The sequence below is a fragment of the Pholcus phalangioides genome, unplaced genomic scaffold (assembly GCF_987345545.1).
Source record: "Pholcus phalangioides strain wild (caught in Gottingen) unplaced genomic scaffold, Ppha-v1.0 ptg000009l_1, whole genome shotgun sequence".
Lineage (NCBI taxonomy): Eukaryota > Metazoa > Arthropoda > Arachnida > Araneae > Pholcidae > Pholcus > Pholcus phalangioides.
This window is the reverse complement of record NW_028301602.1, coordinates 10,183,493-10,207,314: the sequence shown is the minus strand read 5'-3', so window position 1 is coordinate 10,207,314 and position 23,822 is coordinate 10,183,493. Positions and strand designations below refer to the sequence as shown.

The 23,822-nt window shown below is 34.7% G+C and overlaps 1 long non-coding RNA gene across 1 annotated transcript in view; it reads right to left on the bottom strand.

Annotated features, from left to right (window-relative positions):
• Positions 1-3,713: 3,713 nt before the first annotated feature.
• LOC149081724 (uncharacterized) overlaps positions 3,714-23,822 on the bottom strand; it is a 99,489-nt gene continuing 79,380 nt past the window's right edge. The window contains exon 3 of the long non-coding RNA XR_016193330.1: positions 3,714-5,407. This is a non-coding gene — a long non-coding RNA (uncharacterized LOC149081724). The remainder of the gene's footprint in view (positions 5,408-23,822) is intronic.

Here is a 23,822-nt window from a genome sequence, read left to right as displayed (position 1 = left end):
CATGTAAATGCTATGCTCCTTTCGATGTTCTAATCATTTTACAAAGATGTTCAAAAATATTTTTAATATTTGATCGTCTGGGAGTGGGGAGGGCTGTGCCCCTCCTTGTGTACGCCTCTGATCTCGGTTTTAAATTCTTTTATACACGTTTGTTAATAATGCACCAATGAATTTACACGGCATATACAGTGAAATCGCTCAATTAGACACCCATGGGATCAGACTTTTTGCCTCTTAAATAGAAAGGTCTTTTACTCTGAGGTAAATGAGGTTTTTATTCCAAGGACAGGAATCGATATATCCGTCGAAGTGGCCCTTATTCAGAGTGTCCCTTAAATGGAGGTTTGACTGTATATCCTCTTCATACCTGACCCAAAACTAACTACAGTAATACCTCTCTTTTGCGGACACCGTTGGGTACAAAAAAATTTGTCCGTAAAACAGGGGTGACCGGTAATCAGGGGGGTTTGAAAAGCATACTTTTGTTATGCATGGGGAAATTGTTATTTGACCGTAAAAGAGGGGTAATCGCATCTGAGGGGTGTCCGTTAAGAGGGGTTTCACTGTATTAAATTTTTTTTTGACTGATTTGTGTTTATTGTATGCCTAAATGCCCTTTAAAAAAAAGAAAGTTTCAATTAATTTGTTGATTAATTTGGGTCATGCGATATCTTTACTAGTGCTGAGTTATGGATACATTTGTGTACCTCAGATCTTAACTTGAAAAAAGAACCATTGAAAGCATTTAAAACTATTTTAACCGGTTAAAAATGGGTACACATAAGTATTTGTACCTCTGGAGCGAAAAGAATATAACAAGGTTAGCAAATCTATAAATAAATACAATTTTAAGGCAAGACTTTACTAAACAGATGAAGTCAAGGTGAAATAAATACTAATCAATTTTTATTTAATAACGATTTACGGTCCCAATATTCTGCGGCCCTGTGTGGCTCACATTGCACATCCGTGGGTATTTGATTTCATGATCTAAATTTATATCACAATTAAATTTATATCACACGCCCGAGGATCAATAAGTCATACTGTGGTATCTAGATTCAAACACTGGCGTTCAAACGGGTGTGTCCAACAGAGTCTAGGGCTGGAAGTAAAACATTCAATCCTGCCTTAATTCGGGATTTTATAAATTCTGAGAGCATTTTTTTCATCAAAAAGGAATTTTCATTAATGCTGAAATTATATTTTTAAATATGAGTCTTAATTCTGCGAAGAAAATATTCCTTTCAATAATTTTGAAAATATTTTCCGTTAATTAATCATAAATTTCCATGAATTGCGAAATACTTTTTTTACACAAATTCTGAAGAAGCATTCAATGGGTCTGAAATTATTTCTTCCAACAATTATGAAATTATTTCTCTCATTAATTCTGGAATTTTTTCTAAAAATAGAATTTGAAATTACTTCTTTCACAGCTTCTATTTGGTGAAATCAGAAGGAGGTTCCTTTCAGCCTACAATAAATTCTTTTTCAGCCTTCCTATAAGTTCTATAACTATGTAAGCCTTTTCGTCGGCGGGCCACGGCAAAAATCTCCGAGTGCCAGGTGTAGACTACAAGCTATAATTTGAAGACTCCCTGATTCCGACTAATACTAATAATTTGTTCTTATAACAATAGTTTGCATACAATGATTCTAATAACAATAGTTTACAAACAAGGATTCTAATAATAGTTTACAAACAATGATTCTAATAATAGTTTACAAACAATGACTCTAATAATAGTTTACAAACAATGATTCTAATAATAGTTTACAAACAATGATTCTAGTAACAACAGTTTACAAACAATGATTCTAATAACAATAGTTTACAAACAATGATTCTAACAAGTCTAAAGACAATAATATGAATCATTTCAGATAAGAGAAGTTTGAAAACAATAATATGAATCATTTCCCATAACACAGTGTCGTTTACAAACAATGTTGTCATAAACATCAACAGTTTGCGACATTGCTGCTATCAGCTCACAAAAGTTGAACAAAAAGTGATTTAGTAATAATACATTGCTAATAACTGTTCCGATAACCACAATGTTCCAACAAACCTCTTCACTTGGTAAACCTCAAAATACTTGGCATTGTAGGAAACATATATAGCTGAATTAAAAAATGTATTTTAAGAAACAATTGCTAGAGATAAGTTATTGAAGTTTGTAAAATAAATGTAAGAACCCAAAAAAAAAAAAATATATATATATATATATTGAATGCAAAAATCTCTTTTTTAACAACAGAGCGGTGAGGTAAAAATCATTTATATTATTGGATTGGACATTCGCGCGGATATCATCTTATTATTTTAATGAAAAAAAAAACTGGCTACGGTAGATGCTATGACAACCTAATTAATCTTGATCATCTATCTATAGATGTTGATGTGGGGAGAAAAAACTGTTGACACAAACACACACACACACTCTCAAGTGAATCAGCGGTGACTATAGAAAAAAAATGATGACGGTGTGGTATCATAAAATGGATTGGACAAGGGATCCCGTCTATTATATGGGCGTCCAAAAAAGAAGAATGGTTACTCCTTCACGTACTGTTCCTTTTTTCGAACGGCTTTTGTTTGCGATAAATGGGCACAATGTTAGACCTTCGCCTCACCGTGTTTGTGTGTAAACGACGAGTTCAGGGCTGGTTTATCATTCCACCCATTATTACAACAAGAACCACTCGAATACGAACCATGATAAGTCTTTTATTGCGGCACAAAAGCAATTCAAAAGGCCAAAGTTGATTCTTATTCTCGGGAGCGCTTTTCGATGTCACGGGTTTTCGTTGATGAAATATCGCAATCGATTAATGGATTTAGGTATGAAAAATACCACGATGGGCACGTTTCTTAGCACGCAATCCATTTTGACATTTACCTTGACAGTGTCCGCTAGAAAAGTAGCCTATACTAAATTACTCTGGTTTTCAAAATAGTCAATGAGTTTTATTGCTGTCCAAGTCAATTAAGCTAATAAAATATATTAATATATTGACGCATCAACTAATTCAATCCGTCAATAATGGTTTTAAGTCAAAATATCTCCAACAAACAAACATCGCTCTGACGAAAACATCACCAAGTGAAAAACTTAATAATAAAAGAAAAACAGATAAAAAATTAAGATGGAAATTGGTACTTATGGCGATTTAGCGTCAATAATACATAGGGGATGCGATTTTGCTTTTATTTTGTCATGACTGCTCGCCTTTCGAGCTGGGATGATTTCCACTCTGATAATGAAAACAACGCAGCAAGCGGATCATGACCCCGCAGCCCTTCGGGTTGACACTCCAAAGACGTCGGGACGGTAACTATCGGCTTCAAGTACAAGTGAGCCTAAACTTGACTAAATTTCAGCATCGTTTATACGACAGATTTGTTAAACGGAATTGAATTTCCACACATTTGCGGGGGGGGGGGGGAATCTGCGCCAACTCGAAAGTGGTCGGCGGCATCAGGGGCGCTCGCACGATCGACTTTTGTGGAATTGGGCTCAAGGAATTTCTTCCACGGAAATTTTTTTCAGTCCTGCACAAAAGTATTTAAATTAGCAGAAATTGATTAAAATAACATATGAAAAGTATTTTATTTCAATGTTTTAATTATTTTTTTATGAAAATATTTTGAAAAATTAAATTTTTTGTTGGCTTTGGCACAACCCCCCCCCCCCCCATCTTCCACCATGCGTACACCCGTGGACGGTATATTACGTAAATACCTCATCTGTTCCAACATCTCGGAAAATCATCGGTAAAATAATAAAACGCAGTCGTATATTATCTGCAGTAAAAGTAAATATCGATGGTCTTTTAAAGGAAGGAAAATACAATAAATTTTGAATTTTTATAAGATTTTCGGAGATGTTTTTGTATTGGTGATGTTTTGACGCGATACCACCCGCAATTACACTCAAATGCAGTTATAACGATATCGAAGAATCCGCGAAACTTTGTCGTTATAACTGAGTTTGATGTTCTCAAGACTTTTATTGACGAAAAATATGATCAGTTACAATCATATACTGAGCATGAAACTGTTATTTAATCATGATTCTGGATCATTTGGAAATGCGGGAACATAGCCAATTCTCTCTTGCCGAAGATATTGCTAATTGTCAGAAAAATATGCCAAGTATTGCTCACAATAATCCTCTGAAAGAAATGCAATGCTACAGCAAGTCTGTGAAGATATAAATATTATTTAAAATTGTAAAATTTTTTCATCTGGAAAAAAAAAGAACACTTCGAATATGAACGATGAATGTCGCCGCAACTAGTGGGAAGCAGGTGCGTCTATTGCCTAGGACGCTGGACTAGAGGGGATGCCGAATTTACCTATTAACTGCTGCTTGCGCATTACACGGGAGTGCCAGAATGCCTGCTTACCCCGACAAATATTTCGTTAGGGCCCTGGCGATGAGTATGCTTAGTTATATTTATTGAAACACAATTTGTAAATTATGCAAATTATCTTTATGCCCTATTGAAACGATTATGAACTCAACCGTGGAGAAAACCGGAAAAAACGGAGCATTTTTTTATTAAAGTCTGGAAGAGAAAGTTTAACGGGAAAATACGGTAATGTACCGTATACAGGTCATGCCAATGAGGGGCAACTCGAACAGTCAGACATGTAGTAAGTCCTCTTTTTCAACATTACACGTTCATATATATATATATATATATGTGTAATGTTGCCTCAATGTGATGTGCTGCAAGTCCAGGAATTTCTATAAAAAAAGCCGTAAATACAGGAGCAAACATGATGGAAAATGTGTCGTTGTATACGAGGTCGTGGCTTTTCTTTTCAACGACGCAAAAGCAAAGTTCTTTAATATTATTCTCTATGGGAATCAGCCCCGAACGCCAATTACTGACTTTTCAGCTTATAGGTTTCGTTAAAACCGAGGTCATTATAACCCGAGTTTCTACTGCATAAGTTCCTAATAACTAAATTTTCAATTACATTTAGATTAATGAGCGTAATAAACGCCGAGACCATCAAGAAATAATGGATATTGATTACGGGGTTAATTGAGACTAATAGAAATTCACACGTGCAATAATTTCATAACAGATTAATTAATTAGTGAAGCTAATTATCATCAATATGAAAGAAAACATCTCACTTTAATGAAGATAGAACTTGGAAAATATTTATTGTTAATAACAATAATTCAATTTGGACTTCGCGTGGATAATGAACAGGATGAAGTTTTGCTCCGTTTGGTATTGTGTTGTAAATTAATTAATTGAGGTTGGATTTCTATTGGAGCCGCATTCTTCGAGTTTTTCCTCTCATCGTTTCACACATCGTTTCTTAAGAAGAATGTGGTTCCATTAGGGCTTCTCTCTTCTTTGTTCCACGGTCCATCATCTGTAATGGAATTAAATAAATTAATTGTTATGTGTCATGTGACTTTGAGAATACAAAGTTTGTTTGATTATATTTATTTCATAAAAGTTTGAACGATGTTTTGGTGAATATTGTTATCATCATACGCGTTTTGATCCATGTAATCAATTAGCATGCAGAATGATTCTGAATGGAACAGGACACGTCAAAGAAAAATAAAGACGTGTGCATCGCAAGCATGAAGGTGCTGGAAGGCACAGGGCCGTAGCGTCTTCTCCGGGTCCCGGGCAGGTATTTTCTTGGGCGGGGGGTGTTCCTTAAAGGGGAAAAATTATGGAAAATAAATGTACATTATTTGTGAGGCTCCCATTCGGCTAGGGCGTCCCCGGTTGCCCCAGTCTAGTTACGGCCCTCGGACGGCACCTCTTTTTAGTGATGCTATAATGCTTATTCACTTATACGCCTCCCTTGCTTATACGTCTTTATTTTTCTTGTTCCCTGGCACACCGACGCATAGGTGAGAGATCACTGTAATCCTAATATGGTGCACTAAAAAAACACTTTTTTAACACTTTAAGCAGCAATTAGAAATCACTAAATCCCCTTTCAAAATGCCATATTTCTTTTATGAAGTAGGCTTTCTTCCGATTTTTAGCAGACGCAAATTAAGGGGTGCGGGGAAAGGTTTTTCATTGAGAAATGATTTTTACAAAGTATCTGGGGGCTTATCAATGCTAAAAATAAGAGGCTTATCATGGAAGCGAGATATCTCGTCATTGTCACTTGAACGGTTAACATCTTTCTCACATCAGTACGCATGCTATTAATATTTTGACTAATTACAGTTCATGTTCTCTGCGGTGTCATTTCCTCCAGCGATGCTTCCTTGACTTGAGTGACCTGCAGTTCCATAGCACTTAAATGGCCCGTGGCACAGTTTCGGATTACTTAAGTGATCCGCAGCATATTTGCATGCCACAACACAACAGTCCCAGAGCACTTTGAGCTACTTGTGCTACACTTTCATAGCACTTAAGTGGGCCACGGCACATTTACAGATCATTCAATCGAGTGCCCCGTACTTTCCTAAAGGTTGGACACCCTTGTTTTACAGCAGGGGTCTTCAACCAATGGTCCGTGGGCCAGATGTGGACCTCTGAGCTTATTGCTGGGGCCCGTCAACAATTTTTAGAAAATAGTTACTTTACATAGAAAAACGATTAAATTAAAAAAAAATGATAAAGAGCTCTGGCCACTGAAATCTGTACCACTGTATGTTTAGAACTGTGAGATACTTTCCAGATCCAATAGTAATTCTGTGCATTTGATACATTAAAAGGGCAGTCGTAATGAATTTGGTGGCCGAATTCGACATCCAAAAGATTACAGTATTTACAAAAATGCGGAAAAAACCTTAATGAAAGAAATAATTTTAGAATTATTGAAATAATAATAATTTCATTAATTGATGAAAATTTATAATCAATGAAAAAATAGTTACAGAATTGCTGAAAGAAATTCTTGAGAGTGATTTCAAAATCGTCAAAAGTAATTTGAGAGAATTGCCAAAAGGAATTTCAGAGTGGTCAAGAATAATTTGAGAATTGTTAATGAAAGAAATTATGAACTTTTTTGAATGAAATAATTTCGTAATTAATGAAAATTTTAAAATTATGAAAAAATAATTTCGGAATTACCGGGACAAATTTTAGATTTAGTAAAAAAAATTTATAACTGATTAAAAAATTAATTACTTAATTAATTAAAGGAGTAAGATTAATTTTATTTTAATTATTTTATTATTAATTTTATTTTATTAATTTATTTTAAATTTATTTTTAAAATAAATAAAAATTCACATTTAGCGAAAGAAATAAATTCAGAGTAAACATATGTGTTCAATAAAGTTGGGGGGAACGTTGTTCAATAATCTAGAATACCAGTATATGACTTGGTGGCCGGCGGGCTTCGTGGAAAGTTTAATTTGGCCCGCAATATCTGAAAGGTTGAAGACCCCTGTATTACAGTAACCACATCAGGTTAGAAATTTTGAAGTTCAGAATTAAATTATATCTGGAAGGAGTAACCTGCTCTTCATGGTGATGATAACCAAAACATACTCTTTTTCGACGATGATGTCACTCACCGCTATCCATGCAAAAGTTTTTAACAGCTGGCTGATGCGAAGACATATTTTAGAAAGAGAGAAAATTCAACTGCCCCTGCCGGGAATCGAACCCACGTCCTTTCACTTTCTGGGTGAACGCACTAGACTGCAGAGGCAATGAATCTCTCAATCTTTCCTTGGAACTCGTGGACACTGAACGGGACCGTACATGGACGGTCGGACAACTCAGGCCAGAGCTCACAATTGCTGACAATGCCACCAGATAGCGTCTTATTCGAGGATGATATGTCACTCTCCGCTATCCATACAATTCTTTATATACTCTTTTGCAAAGAAAAAACAACAAAAAAACTTTTTTTCGAAATTTCTCATATAAATTTTTTTTATACCACGTATGAAAATGATTAAATTTTTAACGCCAACGAATGTTAACTTCAGTCATAGCGCGTTTATGTTCTATAGGTGGTGTTGGTTTCTGCTGCGAAACTAGCACGCTGTAAAACAGTTAATAATAGCGAATGGTTTATCCTTTCTCGTTGTCGGCGCGTTGCAGTTCAATGCCGACGCAACCGATAATGCTGTTACGACGTTGTCAAAGACCTTATATCCAATTGGATGACTTTGAACGTTGTCGCTTTGTCGGGATGCGTGAAGCAGGCTGGTCCGTACAGACACGGCTGCACAAAGGTGCTGTCAACAATGGTTGCTTCAAAGAACTCATCAGCGGAATGAAAGCTCTGAAAGGCCGAGGTGCACGAATGTGAGGCAAGATAGGATGATTGTGCGACAGGCACAAACTTCCTCAATGTCATCATTGGCCGCTATCCAACGTGCCCTTCCATTCCACCTGTTCCACCTTCCACCCATCCCAAGGCGCATGGCTCAGGAGGGTTATGCTCACAGCGGCCTTTAAGACGAGACGTCTACCTTTAACCCCACAACATCGGCAGAGTCGTCAAGACCAGTGGTTCTGTACCTTCGGATGCCCGCGGCCCGGTACATCTCTTTGGGAAAGTGAAAGGCTCGGTGATACACACAACTAACGAGAAAATAATGTGAAAAATGAAACTGTGAATCACTCACAGCCTATTGTGACTAGTGTTAGGGCCCGGTACTGGGCTGCGGCCCCGACGGTTGAGAAGCACTGGTCTAGACTCTAGAGTGGTGTCGTTGCCGATCATCATGGCTGCCAACAGACTGGTATCACATAGTGTTCAGCGATGAATCCCGCTTCAGTCTTGAGCAGATGACCATCGGACCAGTGGAGGGGCGGGACTAACGGTCCCAATCAACCTTTGTTTTACAGAGGCGTACAGCCATTACTCCTGGTGTGATAGTGTGTGTGGTGCTATCTCTTACGATAGCAGGTCGCCTCTAGTCACCCTGCGTACAACTTTAACAGTTCAACGATATGCTGATAACATCCTGCGACCGATCGGGTTGCCCTTCATGGCACGTCATCCTGGGGAAATTTTCCAAATGGTCTGGCATTATCTTGAAGATAATGCCAGACCAAATACGGCTCGCATACCTCTGGACTGCCTCCGTGCTGTTGATAGCCTTCCTTGGACAGCAAGGTCACCGGACCTTTCGCCCATCAGAGAGATGTATGGGACTTGGTAGTCTGCCAGATTCGGGCAACCCAAAATGTCGCAGATCTAGAGCAATAATTGATGAATACCTGGCAGAATGTATCGGAAGATGAGATTTTTAATCCTTACCAATCCAATTACCAATTACCAATCCTTACATTGACGTATACAAGCATGCATCGCCGCTAGGGGGAGGCAGGGCCGCAACTAGGTGCTTGGTCACCTGGGGCAAGCGCGCATTTTGACGCCCCCTGTAATGTTGAAGGAGAGGTTTCAGAATAAAATTTGCTTCCCCCTTGGGTCTAGCGCCCGGGGCACGAGACCCACCTGCTCCTAACCCTAGTTGCGGCCCTGGGGGGGGGGGTTCAGCAATTATACTGTTTCAATAAAAAAGTCACTTTCTTCATGGTGCTTCGCTTTTTTCGCAAAAGAGTGTACAATCCAATCGAAGCTGCTATGCCCAACAATACAAAATTTATGAAAATGTATAAAAAGTAACTTGAGAAACATGCAAGGAAATACCCCATTTAACTTATTCGAGCATTATTCACTGAAAGCGAACATACACACTACTAAAAGCATTTTTTGTTCCTCATTTTTCCTGGCAAATATCCATGATAGTTGTAGAAGTGAATTCATTGGATTTTTCCTGTTATTTTCTATACAGAACGGGATAAGAAATGGGAGAAAAAAAAATGTAACAAAGATCGAAGGGACTTCCGTGGACATTGCAGTATTGAAAGCTGTTCGTGGTGAGACTACATTCGACCATTTGCTGATCTTCCGTTCCATAAAAGAATAGAATATTGACACACAATTTTTCGCTTTTGTAATAATTTCATCAAAACATTATTACTAGAACCCAAAAGTTCAGGCAAAATGCCATGAGTGCATTTTTCTGCCTATTTTCAAACATTTTTGTAAAAATTATTATTATTTTTAAATTTTTAATGCCATAAATGCCTTTTTTTCGACATTGTTTCAAGTTTTTCCTTGAATTTTAGAACTCATATTCTGTGTAACTTGAATATTTTAGGCATCAATAAACACTTCAAAACAATTGCTCTTTTTAAAAATTTGAGAATTTTTAGTATTTATTCTTATCAGGAAGCCCCACCGCTCCCAGACTCATTTGAATGCGAATAGGCATAAGCGACTGAGACATAGACTCAGGTTCGACATTAAATAGTGTTGTCAGACGTAGGTGTGACAAAGATTTTTTCATCTCTGCTATACATATTTTTCAAATAGCAATCAACAACATACCGCCAAACACACATCAATATTGTAAGAGTTCTAATTAAAACACAATTATAATAATTCACTGAATATTATTCGTTAATTTTAGCTCGAATTATTTTGCATGCTCCCTAATTACGTATTTAGAATTTAGTCAAATCACCTCCGTCCTAATATAATGCAGTTATTACAAACTAATATGGAACAATAGACGGAGCCAATTTTTGGAGCCTCGGTATCTTAGTTTTTAGTAATTTTATATTTTTTTCATTAATTACAAATGTCTTTTTGTTAGCGCCTATTTTGAGCATTTTTAGAGCCTTTTTGTCTGCTTTTTGTCTACTTTAAGGAGTATTTTCACTCCTCAACGAAATTTGAAGGGGTAAAATTGAATTTTATATGCGTATTGGTGAACACTGCTCAAGCCACAGTACAGTTTGTACCAATCGAATCTAAGAAAGCTATTTATGAAGGTTTTCATTCACCCGAATCAAATTCATTTACCGCATCTACAATAATTTAATAACTCCAGCATTCCTTTTTTCTCCAAATATCATTATATATATATATATATATATATATATATATATATATATATATATATATATATATATATATATATATATATATATATATATGTATATGTATATGTATATATTAAATTTTTTCATCTCCCTGATCGGCATGAAAGAATCCATGTACGTACCAAATGCTTTTAATATAGAGAAAAATTTTAATCTGAATTATACTTCTTTCAAAGAATACCAATTTCTAAAAGCGAATACGCGGAGATTTTCCGCTAGACAATTTCGGATTCCATGCGTCAAGTTATTAAAATATATATTTATTTATTCATTTATTTAAAAATAAATACTAGAAATTAAAAAAATAACAGTAAAAAGAAATCCTTTCATTTTGGCATCAGTTTCATTCAAATTTATATATACATAACTGTCCCCGTCCCCATCGTAAATGATCCAAATATTTTAATATTCTATCTTATTTAATATTCACTGAAGCAAAATCAGCAAAAAATAAAAATAAAAAATACATTTATTGCCAAAAATATTATTTTTTCCCTCATTTCTTTATTTTCACAAGCGAAAGAAAAAAAAAACGAAAGGGAATTTTCAATGGATTTTTAAAGAATCTCGAATTACTCTAAATATTTTTTTTTAGAAAAAAAATGAGAAAAATTCATCTTTTTTTTTTTTTTTTTCCTCTCTTAGGAATGAAGCAAATTAAATTTCACGTTTTCAGCAAATTTTTTTCCCCCCTTCAAATAAAATGAAGAAGAAAAAAAATATTTCCCCCATCGTATTAATGAAGTTAAATGTCTCGTATCTTCAGAGACACGGAATATTTGCTTTAAAGCATCGCTAAATGGTCCGAAATTTTGCATCGAAAAAAAATTTTAATGGAGAATCTTTTTTCCTCCCCTAAGAGAATTTAAGGCGAATTAAAACGATACAATTTATTTGCTTATTTATTCGCTGGAGGATAAACGATTTTTAGGCGTATAATCTATGTTTGTGTGTATAAATAAGAATATGTTTATTCTTTTATTTGTTTACCTAAAAAAAGAGAAGAAAAATCATTGGATAACGCAAATATTTGATTTTCGGTTTCGAGATTTTTGTGGTGTCATTAGCTGAAAACTAGGTTTGAATTATGTGTGTGTTTTAAAGTAATACAGGCTGAAATTACGGAAAGAGTTTTCGATCGTTTTGCATAGACAAATAAAATTAAAAATATATATATACTTGGATTGTATTTCTTATTTTTCAAATAATTAACGATTATTTTGTTCCTATATAGTGGATTGTATGAATTTGTTTTATTATGTTTCAATCGATAATAAATTGAACAGCTTGTAGCCTAGATCAGGGCTGATCTTATCAGATGCGGTGCGAGAATAATTTCGGGGGCTCGATTTCCTTAGTTCCGACTTTGCATATTTTGTGAGGAAGGAGAATTTTCGTGCATTATCACAAAATGTAGAGTAATGCTGAAAAATATCTATCACGAATGAAAATTCAGAATTAATGATAGAAAAAAAATCCAGAATAATGCTATCAGTGACAGAAAAAATTCCAGAATCAATGAGAGAAATTATTCCCAGAATCAATGAGAGAAATTATTCCAGAATTGATGGGAATTCCATTATAAAATGAGTTGAATCTCACCTTCTTTACTACGAAAAGAAATTAATTTTTTTCTTTATGTATTGTATATTTTTTTATTTACCATAAGTGCCCCCTCCCCCCCCCCCCCCGCAGATCACAAAGTCTGGTGCGATCGCATCTGTCGCACATCCCTATGAGTGGCTCTGGCCTGAATCAGCGGTTTACAACTTTTCTCAGGTGTCTATGCCCATCATCGAACGAAAAGCAGCCCTTACGTCTACTTTGACGTACTTACGCCTGAAATCTGCATTAATTGAAATCCTTGATTGCAATCTTTGATTGCAGCATTGATCAAGTGGTCGTGAGCATGAAATCGGACACAAGCACTGAGCACTATTGGTGCTTCGAGGAGCATCATGGTGTTGTTCTCCAATAGCAAGTTGAAGATGGGTGACATAGATTCTGGAATAATGGAGAAAGATTTAAGGAAGTACAAGGTCTTAGTTCAATCATATTAAGGGGGGTCACATATTTTTTAACATGTTCAAAAAGCCTCAGGAAAAATATGCTGTAATAGAAATATCATTAACAATATTAATTTTAATGTTTCTCAAATTAAATACAGAAGTGATTAAATAAAAATGTGCTATGCTATTCCAACAAAATATTTTACATATCCCTGATACTTTTTTTCTTGGAAATTTTCAAAAAAAAATGTATTCTATTATATTAGACATAAAGGTATTACATATATTAGACACCTTACGTGTCTGATAAAAGAGCTAGCATGATATAAATTCAGTTGAATAAAAATTGATTGAGAATGAAGAAAACACTGTTCGTTTCATAAAATGAGACAAAATATCTGAGATTTCACTGACGCAATATTATTTAAAATTAAATTTAAAATAATATTTAAAATTAAATTTAAAATAATATTTAAAATTAAATTTAAAATAATATTTAAAATAATATTTCAAATTATGCTTAAAATTAAATTGGAAATTATATTTAAAACTATAAGATAAATTTGAAATTTAAAAAATTAAATTTAAAAAATTAAATTGGAAATAAAATTTTAAATTTTAAAATATTAATTTTCAAAACTCAACATATTAAATATTTTTTAAATATAAATCAAGTATTAATGAATGGTTTTCAGATATTTTGCCTCATTTCATATGAACTGAACAGTTTTCTTTATTTTGAATCAATTCATATTCAATTGCATTTATGTCATGTTATTTTATCATGCACGTCTTGTTAATATATTATTAAAAAATAAGTGTAAGAGAAGTGTAAAATATTTTGTTGGCATGGTATAGCACATTCAATCAGTTATACGTGTAACGAATTCTATATGTATAAATGGTTGATTAATATTTTTTAATCATATTTCTATTATAGCATAATTTTTATTACTTTTTGACCATGTTAAAAGGTATGCGATTCCTTCAGGTCGAGATTTGGCTGATAAATCCTTAGGTTCTTTTTCTTGTTTCCTTTCCTAAATTTTTGAACTGAATTTCCGTTTAAAGAATTTTTTAGTTATTAAGAAATTTGCAGCCTTAAATTTGCAGCAATGTTATTTAATTTATTAATGCAAACTACACTCTAATTTTTTTGTTAATTTCTTATTTTTGTAATCTACAAAAATAGTACGTACAATGTGATTCTAATCTATGATCGTTAGTTATATTTCATAACATAGTTTTTTTTTATTATTGCAAACCAATGCAACATTGTAGTTACTTCGACTCAATATCGCGGATAGAATGATATCTATCAATATCTGATGGAAATATAAATTGATCGATAAAATCACATGACGTTATGTTATTAATAATTAAAAAAAAATAAAATCTCAACTAATCCATAAATTGAAAAGCAGTTTTTCTTAGTGTGGAAAAGAACTGATATCATTCAAATTAATAAGTCCCGCTGTCGATTTGAGTAGCCTATTGTGTTGTTTGAGAAACTCTCATTGTTACGTGAAATATTGCAAGAAAACGTGAAATATATATATATTTTCTCCGAAATCATCATTAGGAAACTTCTTGCTGTTACTTGACTCGTTCGAAACTTTTTTTGTTGCGTGAACCATTGTTAAAAAAAGTATCAAGTTATCATCAATAATGTTTTTGGTAAAGTTCTAGTTTTCATACTTGAAGCATTTAAAAACAATCGTTACATGAATCATCCGTAAAAAAAAAAAAATTCTGTTGCTATTTGAAGCATCGTCTGAAAATTTCTTGTTCTTACTTGAAACATAATTGGGAAAAGAATATCATTCTTACGTGAAACATTTTATATTGCAAAAGTTTTTATTCTTACTTAAGGAATTTTTACGAAAATTTCTTGTGAATTGATGTTTTCACTGATAATTTTGTTAGAAAACTTCTGGTGTGAATAGTTGATCTCATCAATATCTTTGATTGAAAATTCCTGATTTTATACCTGAAATTGTAAATTTTTTTCACCTATATCTTTGATAGAGAAAATTTTGTTAATTGTTTTCACCGACAACGGAAGTTTTCCAACTAATTTTAGTTTTCTATAAATTGAATAAAACTTCACGGCTCACTCTCACCATAGCTTAGTTAGAAAATTGTTTTTGTTGTTTTTACCGATGGCTTTGTTATGAAACTTGTCAATTGTTTGCATTTTGTTCATTTTCATTTACTATTATTGCTTGAATGACACATCTTGTGCTGTGAAATTGTAGTTTATTGTTTCATTTTTTTAATGATATACAAATTATGAGAAACAAAACATTTCGGATTTTAATGAAGGGCGGTGTCGAAATTGTCCTTCTGACACTACAGGCGGTTTGCGGCATCAAAAAGTTGGGAAACTGATCTAAACTATATCGATTATCGCGAATATTCATACAGTAGAACGAGTTATTGTAATTCCAACGAGGGGAAAAAAAATAAATGAGTATTTCATGTAAGCGTGAGACTCATGCTCATTCTTGACCCTACACCATTCGAATATGTCATACCAAAAAAATAAATTTTTTCAGTTCGTAAACTTTCAATTTATTTCATAATAACCCATTGCGATTTTTCCACTCAAGACAGAAAAAAAGTGTAAATTAAGGGTAAAATAAATAATGTGAAATGGGTTAATTAATAATGCAATTTCAATGAGATGAGAATGTCATCATATGCTAATGACCTTGAACTTTTAAATAGGAGTAAAAAACAATTTGATATTGGATATTTACCAGTTGCAGCTTATTTTGAAAGCAGAGATGCTTCACATGAGATTTTCTTTTATGATTTTTCATGAGAAAGATCTGAACTCATTTTAATCTAGATTTAAATTTGAGGGAAAAAATTTAATTAAAACAAATATTTGATCAGGTTTTCCGTTTTTTGACTTTTAAATGAATAATTTCCATTTTGTATTTCAAATACGTCGTATTTTATTTTATTTTCTCTCTCTCTCTCTCTCTCTTTCGTTTCTCGTGATTTTAATTTATCACGAAAACTCTTTATGTTGCTCGCAATGTTTTGCGTTTGTGTGTTATTTCGTTATAAGCGTATAATGTTTAATGTTTTTCCTTGCATTTATCTATTTTGTTCTTGCTGTACGTCTGAAACAAGTTAATTGGTCTGTGAGTCACAATTTGCGTGTTGATATTTTTCTCTCGTGACAAAAGCTGGGGTTTAATGGGGTAAAAATGCCACCGACCCTAGCGGAACCCGAGTGGTGACCGCTCGGAAGAGAGACAGAGAAAGAGAGACGTCATCTCTCGTCCATTCAGTGACCGCTGGTTCCTCGTCTTGGTCCACTGACCGCTGGCCGGCAGATAAATCATACGCTGTTAAGCGACCTTTGACCGAATCGGAAATGGACACCAGTGGGGTAAAAGGATGGATCATGCTGCGACAGGCCGAAGGGGAGGTGGTATGAGAAACTCACACGCGTCCTCATTTTATTGACAAGTCAGCTTACATGGTAATGTTTGCCCGTTAGTACATCCATGAAACGCTGTTTATACTGTATTATATGCTCACACATATACAATGACGGTACAGATGGGCATTCATGCCATATCACGGTATGATCAGTACACTGAGAAAATGCTACTATGAAGTCATTTTTAAATTGGTAAGATGCACCGTGATTCTTAAATTGTGCGTATGTGTACTCTGAATTTCTTTTCTCTTCTATATCAATGGTTCTCAAATTAGGGCTCCCCTTTTGTGGTCTTGGATGTGAAGGGGGAGCTACGGGGGGAGGTGAGAAATCAAGTGGTAAGAGAACCATAACCAGTTAAGGGGTGGGGGAGGCACAGAGAGCTTTAAAAAAATTCGGATGTGAATAAATAAAGCTTTTAAAGTGAAACAAAGTGACTATTTTCATAAAATAGCTGAATTTCTCAATAAATCAATCCTCTCGACCCGATGGGTCTTCACGCTGGATCCGTGGCTACCGTGAGCTAGAGTTCAGTGAGCTTCCCTCATGTGTGGCTCTATGCATGGCAGTCTCAACATCATGGGTTCTCTGGCAGAGTGATGCTCTGGGGCCCCATACCTAGCTGGTAGCAACAGCCTACATATTTGCAAATTTATAATCCTACCCGAAAATCATAGCACCAGATCTCATAATGTAGGCTAGTGTTTCTCAACCGCCAGGTCCTAACAAGAGTCGAAACGATTTTCGTTTCCCCTTTCCCATTTACTTCCCGTTAGTTGTACATGTGACCGGACCTTTGCATTAACTGTGCCGCTGGCTTAAAAAGGTTGAGAGCCATTGATGTAGGCCCTATGCGCACATGGGTTAAGGTTGCCCAGGTACCATAGACAGCTCTGCCAGATTCTGAAAGTAGTCACATTTTCCCCCACTATATTTCATTTGCTAACTTTATTTCTTCACTGCTGTCTGTGTCCCCTCCACCACTCTGGTCGTGGCTTCCCCTTTCATATGATTTTCACACGTGGTACCCCGACCCCCAAAATTTCCAAGGATCTCAAGGGGGCCTTATTGCTCCAGGATGAGAAACACTGTTCGGTTCTCAAAATAGGATTAGCTCAAATAGGGTCGCACTCCCTAAAGGTTAACCCTTTACCTCTAATGAATGAAAATATTCCATGATTTGGGTGGCCCATATTTGGGTTGTGGCTCCTTTGGGGAAACCACTAAAAAATATTGAATATACAGTCGATTCCACTTGTAACGTTCCACTCTTCAGTGATTATCATTAAGATTAAAGAGTTTTAACCAGTTTAAAGCGTTTTCGCTCTTACAACGCTTTTCATTACAATTTTTCGAAAGGGTTATAAGCGGGATCCACTATATATAATCATATTTATGTTACGGTGAATGTGATAAATGCGGTTATTAAACATAATAACCAGTTATCATGCTTATATACCAAGCGTTTTGGTAAGTTTGATGAATTCCCCAAAATTAATCACTTTTACAGGCGATTATGCATAACACCCAAGCGTTGCGTGGTTGGTATAAACATGATAAATCGTACTATATATGATGTGTACTATATATAATGTATACTATACGTGATAATTCATACATGTATTGTATCATTATATCGGGGTACGATCGCAAGTTTTTTTATCATTATATCGAGGCCCGGCTGTATTCACACATACTAGACCCGTTTGAAAATTTTATTCATATTCATCAAATTCACCAGTTAAGTATAATTATTCATATTCACCAGTAAAAATTAAATTTATCAAACTTACCAAGACGATTGGTAAGTATGCATAATAACCGGACCGATTTATATATCATATTTACAATAACATATATATGTTATTGCCAAATCCCGAAGAGCGGCCAATTCAAGACGGGGCCGGCCACTTCGTGAATTGGCAAAGAGTTTTGGCTGTAGTCCGAATTGCAAAAATGCTGCGGACTTTGGCCGGATATTTCGTGAAGCGGCCGGAGATCCCTGGCCAAAGCTCGATGTGATGATGTAAGACGGCCCGGTAATTGCCAACGTGTGATACATGTTCACATAATAGCAGCTGTCTTGGATTAGCTCCATGTGACAGGAGGGAAAGAAAAGATAAAATTTGAGAGAAAACTATAAAAATAGTTGTATAAACATATAGTTTTTCTACCTAATTTTCGAGAAAAACTTGACTGCAGTTTAATGGGTTGCCATAACTAGCGTGGACATAATTATCACGAAAAAGTACGCCAACTTGACGATGATCCCGAATCATGTCTTTTGTTACCGGACTTTGGCCAGATGTCACTGACCACTTCGCGAAGTAGTCGGTTCAATATTTAACGAAATCGGCCAATTCGCGAAGTGGCCGGTCCCGTCGTGAATTGACCAATTTCAGGCTTTGACAGTAACATATATAATATCTCACCCCTATCCTCGCCGTTGGAATTACAATAACTCCTTCTACTATATAAATAGGGGTGAAAACCAATGCTCCACGGACATTCTATAAGTAGTGGTTCTCAATGTGTGCGTTACGGGCATAACCAATCTTTGTTAGGGGCCTCAGGACGTGTTGGTGATATTCACGTGTTCTTTTTTTCAGTGCTGTGAAGTGGGTTCTTTTATGAATCTAAAACACCACCAATTTCTGTAATACAGTGCATTTTTAGTGTGCGTTACTCTTAACTTGATTCTACGATTTTCACACCTTTCCATAAATAAACACTGTTTTGCTCTGAAAAAAAAAAAAAACATTAACATTATTAATATAAATTGTTCCAAATGAAGATAAATTGTTTTCAGTCTTATCTCTTCCACAAATTGAGTAAGTAAATCTCAGTGTGTAAGCATTCAAATCCAAATCAGAATTTTTCGGAATTACTTTCTTCTAAGAGGATACCTAAAAATCAGTCGCGTAATCAAGTGCGGCCCTCGGACACGACTACGTCACTGTATCTATGCTAAGTGAGAGTAGGAGGTTTCCGAAATTGAATTAAAAGCTCTTTCTCGTGTCTGATGTCCGAGTCTAAGCGGCGTCCCGGAAGGGTTAACTCGATTTATTTCGGACGCTTCAGGACAGAAGAGCATCACTCCGCCCTCCTTTGAGCAAAGGACACGCGTACACACTGGTCAGTTATAATCCTAAATTGAAGGATAGTTTTCCCTGCTCTATTTCTCTCTTATCTTTCCAAACTGACCACTGTCCATTCCGACCCTTCCTTTACCACCACCCCCTCCTACTAATCTGATTGAGATGCACTGATGGGACGATTTCTCACGAGGAGCAAAATCCCTGATACTCTCTCTGGCTGCATTTCAGTGATTAAAAAAAGTTAATCAGGGGAAAGAGCTTCTTTTTTGAGTATTTTCTGGGAACACACTATAATTCAGTGTACCTTTTTACTTATGGCAGTACAGTACTTACTTTCCTAACCAACTCGAGGGATTAATTATCATTAACATCCAGTAATAATCTCTGCGTCCATTATAAACCGAAACTTTTTCAATTCAGTAGTCATTCCTCGTTGCATTGGAAACGTTCGACTCGATCAAAATGTTCAGACAAAACCTCAATTTTCAATATTCAAATTTCTAACTAATATACAAGGTGTCTATGCAGCTCAGAACTTCAATTGCCAGTATAAACCGTGGTTTAACAAATAAAAAAAAATAGTAAAACGTTTTAGGTGGTAAAACCTAATTTTTTCGAGGAAAACCGTCCGAAGCAGTTTTTTTTCCCGACTTTTTGGTCATCTCATCCAAAAATTTTGTGTCATCTCATCAGACTCTAATTCAGTAATCACTAATCACACATAGAAAATTTTATATCCCATTAATAATATTACTAGTCTCCTTAGGGACCTGGAATTTGTCAAGTCCTGGTATAGCATTTCCAATGATAGTTTTACAATGCCCATTATATTTTTCTTCAACAGGAAAATTTTACATTAATTTAGAATTTTCATTATTTCTAAATTTATTTATTTTATTTGTTCTGCATTTTCATTGATTCTGTATTTGCATTGATTCCAAAATTATTTCTTTCATAAATTCCGAATTTTTATCAATTCTAAAATCATTTCTTCTATTCATTTTTAATTTTAAATAGCTCTGTATTTCCAACTGTTCTGAATTTTCATTAATTCAAGAATAATTTCTTTCGTTTCTTGCATTTATTTTTTCATTTTAGCTCTAAATACTTTTTCATTAATTCTGAATTTTTAATAATTACAAAATAATTTGTTTCATTAGTTCATAAATATTTTTTTTCGTTTGTTCTAAAATCTGTTGTGTTTGGTCAGAACATGATAACTCCAAAATCACATTTTTGAGACATAAGCATTTTCATTGTCATTTAAAAATCAAAAATAAAACATACACACAGATACAAATATCATACATAAGCATGTTGTTTAGCCGTACTCACGTATTTGTGCATTTATTCTCACTTCTAATTAGTTACAATTAGCAAGACTTACTTTTAGACCAAAATCCATTTTTTGGAGATATATTCTGACCAAACATCACAGAAATTATTTCTTTCATTCCTTTCAAAATTATTCCTTCCATTTGTTTCAAAATTATGTTTCATGTCTGTATACGTTTTTTCCACAATTCTAAATTATCATTATTTTTGTATTTTCAATAATTCTGAATTTCCACATATTCTGAAATTATTTCTTTCTTGAATTCTGAATTTTTATCAATTGTAAAATTATTTCTTTCATTAGTTCTAAAATATTTTCTTTCATTACTTTTAAAGTTGTTTTTTTTTCATTTATTCTGAATTTTCAATAATTCTAAATTTTCATTAATTCTGTATTTCTGCTATTTCTGAATTTCCATCAACTCTAAAATTATTTCCATCAATATAATTCTGAATTTACACTTTAATTCTTAAGTTATTTTTTTCGTTAATTCTAATTTTTCATGAATACTCCAATTGTTTCTGTTACTAATTCTGAATTTCTATCCAAATTTTTGTTTAGTGCGTGAGTATAAATATCTTTGCGGAGGTATAAACTTTTTTAGACGATGCGGAAATATAAAGTCGGGGCAAAAAAAAAAAAAAATTCCCAAAAAATGTTTGGGTCCCACTCCCATCCTGAACTCTTTAAAGTACGTATTTAGAATTTCATACTAGTTCTACGAAAAAAATAATAGAGATAAATGAATAATTTCATTAATCCTCAATCAAAAATTAACCCTATTTTGTAAAGTCCCCTTACAGCAAAATTACCGGCGAACCGTTTGCTCCATAGGCATACCTTTAAGTGAAAAAGTCTCCAAATAACGTGTAGTACTCAGATATATCATTGTATAGTAATTAAAATGAAAAAAATTATGTTTTTACTTGGTTATTCTGTCCTAATAAGATCCAATTTAGGAAATTTATCCTTTACTCCCCTGAGCACAAAAAAAAAAATAAAAAATAAATAAATAAAAATATCCACGTAACGAAGTGAGGTATTTTCGCTTAGATATTCAAAATCTGGAGAAAATGGGAAAGAACCACATGAATGACGGCAAGAAACGTTCTTCAAACATTGTACGCTACTCTATTCCAGTGATTCCCAACGTGGGCGTTAACGCCCTCTTGGGGGGTGATGGAATGTTCCAGGGGGGCGGTAGAAACTACGGGTATAACATAGGATCCTATGGGTTAGATTGCGTTAGGGGGGCGATGGGAGAAAAAAAAATTCTGAAGAAGGAGGGCGATGGAACAAAAAATGTTGGGAAACTATGGTCCATTCGTTCTTTCCCATATTTTCTCCGATTTTTGAAATCAAATATCTCACTTGGAAACGTGAATTTTTTTTTCTCTGGGTTTAGAAAAGACGGCAAAAATTTCCTAATTGGATTTTTTTTAGGACAGGGTGATCAAAAAAAAGTTTTTTTAATAACTATAAACCTTTGAAATATGGAAATCTGATATAACCTATATAAACCTATATAACCTTTGAAATATGGAAATCTGAGGTCTATACGTTATTTCCAACACTTTTTCTAATTGGAAATATGCTTCTAGGATTAACGATTCGCGAGTTATTCCAAGATAAAGGAACTTTCTCTCCTACGCACTTTGTACATTCCTTAGTTGGTAAGAAAACAAAAAAAAAATGATATTTTCTTGGAGAGAGAGAGAGAGAAGTCATATACGACTTCAATAATCTCGATCAGAAACTGGAAAAAGATATATAGGACGTAAAATTTCCTAGACAAGGTTATTCAGTTGCTATGTGTGTGTGTATGTGTGTAAGAGATAGAAAAAAAAGCGAGAGTGGTAAATCGGTCACCACAAAGTAGCATGACTTCAACGTCCATTCTCCCTCTCCCTTTAAAAACAAAAGGCACTACGAAACAGCAGTTCACGTCAGAGGGCTTGATTGCCTGTTACAGATGCTATCGACAGCCGAGTAAATGATGGTCAGGCGCCAGTCAGCGAGAAGGCGAAACTCAGCCATGCTGCTGCTGCTGCTGGACTGACCAACCGGAATCGAAAAGAGAGAGAGAGAGATACTAGGGTAGGGAGCCAAAAACCGCAGGACATAAAATTTTGTGTTTGTGTGTGTGGGTTGGGTTGCGTGGACAATAAGCCATATCGTGTAAAACTAACTATTACTGTGACAGAATAGAGATCAAATTTTTTTGCTGTTGAAAACATAAATCATTTCTGAAATCTGATTTCGGTTATTTCTTTCCCTGGATACAAGCTTATCTGGAACTCTAAAATATCCGACTGCAGTGCACACCCATTTAATATATCGAAGACTGTGGCATCATTACGGGCAGGGTCGTCACACTACTCGATACTTACGCAAAATATATACGCACACAGGACAGCAACTGGATGCTTGATCAGCCGGGGCAAGCTCGCATTTTGGCGACCCGTGTAATGCTGAGAGGTTAAAGGGTGAAATTTGAGCCTTGGGATCGGCGCCCGGCTCACCAGCGCCCCCCACCCTCCCCAGTTGCGGCCCCGTAGGCTCACTAAACAGAAATGCAGAATTAAAGGAAGAAATAATTACATTATTAGATATTCGCAATTATCGAAAATGCGGAATAAAGGAAACAAGGAAAAATTCTCGAGACTAAAATGAAGGGAATAAATTTTTAAAGTTATTGAAAATTCAAAGTTAGAAAATACTCAGAATTGATAAAAATTCGGAATCAAAGAAGATGCAAAAGAAAGTGAACGAAATGAACTGAGAATCGATGAAGATTCAAAATTGATTAAAATTAACTATTGATGGAAATTCAGAATTAATGAAGGAAATCAATTCAGAATTTATGAAAAAAGGAATTGACAAAAGAAATCGGTTTTCAGAAGTTATTAATATTCAGTCGTCTTAGTACTCGATACATACACGAAACTTATATGCTCACTGAACGTAAATGTAGACGAAATTCAGATTTT